We start from the raw sequence: 1,468 nt of genomic DNA on the forward strand, positions 1-1,468 counted from the left end.
CATAAACTCTTTAACACTATTCTCAAATTCAGAGGGCATCTTATTATAATTTCCATAAGAGTTGTTTTAGGAATTCCCATAATTATTAGAAGGATTACTAGGATATGGCCTAGGATTAAAATTCCCTCTATAGGCGTTGTTACCAAAATTATTCCTACCAACAAAATTCACATCCATAGATTCATTGTTATTCTGAATCAAAGTAGACAAAGGCATATCATTAGGATCAGAAGAAACACTCTTAGTAGCAAATAATTTCATAAGTTCATCCATCTTTCCACTCAGAACATTGATTTCTTCTATCGCATGCACTTTTTTATTAGAAGATCTTTCAATATGCCATTGAGAATAATTAACCATAATATTATCTAGGAGTTTAGTAGCATCTCCTAAAGTGATTTCCATAAAAGTGCCTCCCGCGGCCGAATCTAAAAGATTTCTAGAAGCAAAATTCAATCCGGCATAAAAAATTTGTATAATCATCCACAAATTCAAACCATGAGTAGGGCAATTACGTATCATTAATTTCATTCTCTCCCATGCTTGTGCAACATGTTCATGATCAAGTTGCTTAAAATTCATAATATCGTTTCTAAGAGAGATGATCTTAGCGGGAGGGAAATACTTAGAGATAAAAGCATCTTTGCACTTGTTTCAAGAATCAATACTATTCTTAGGCAAAGACGAAAACCAAGCTTTAGCACGATCTCTAAGCGAAAACAGAAATAGCTTCAATTTAACGACATCATTATCGACATCTTTTTTCTTTTGCATATCACATAAATCAACAAAGCTATTCAGATGAGTAGCGGCATCTTCACTAGGAAGGACGGTGAATTGATCTTTCATAACAAGATTCAACAAAGCAGTATTGATTTCACAAGATTCAGTATCGGCAAGAGGAGCAATCGGAGTGCTAAGGAAATCATTATTATTGGTATTGGTGAAGTCACACAATTTGGTAGTATCTTGAGCCATTGCGACAAACAAGCAATCTAACACACGATCAAACAAAAAGGCAAGCGGAAAAGAGAGGGAGGATAGAGAGATAGAGGGCGAATAAAACGACAAGGTTGAAGTGGGGGAGAGGAAAACGAGAGGCAAATGGCAAATAATGTAATGCGAGAGATAGGGATTATGATGGGTACTTGGTATGTTGACTTTTTGCGTAGACTCCCCGGCAACGGCGCCAGAAATCCTTCTTGCTACGTCTTGAGCTTGCGTTGGTTTCCCCGAAGAGGAAGGGATGATGCAGCAGAGTAGCGTAAGTATTTCCCTCAGTTTTTGAGAACCAAGGTATCAATCCAGTAGGAGCCCACACTCAAGTCCCTCGTACCTGCACAAAACGATAGCTACTCGCAACCAACGCGATTAAGGGTTGGCAATCCCTTCACGGTCACTTACGAGAGTGAGATTTGATAGATATAATATTTTTGGTATAGAGATGCAAAGTGAAAAGTAAAAGCAA

The sequence above is a fragment of the Triticum urartu genome, chromosome 1, assembly GCF_003073215.2.
Source record: "Triticum urartu cultivar G1812 chromosome 1, Tu2.1, whole genome shotgun sequence".
NCBI lineage: Eukaryota > Viridiplantae > Streptophyta > Magnoliopsida > Poales > Poaceae > Triticum > Triticum urartu.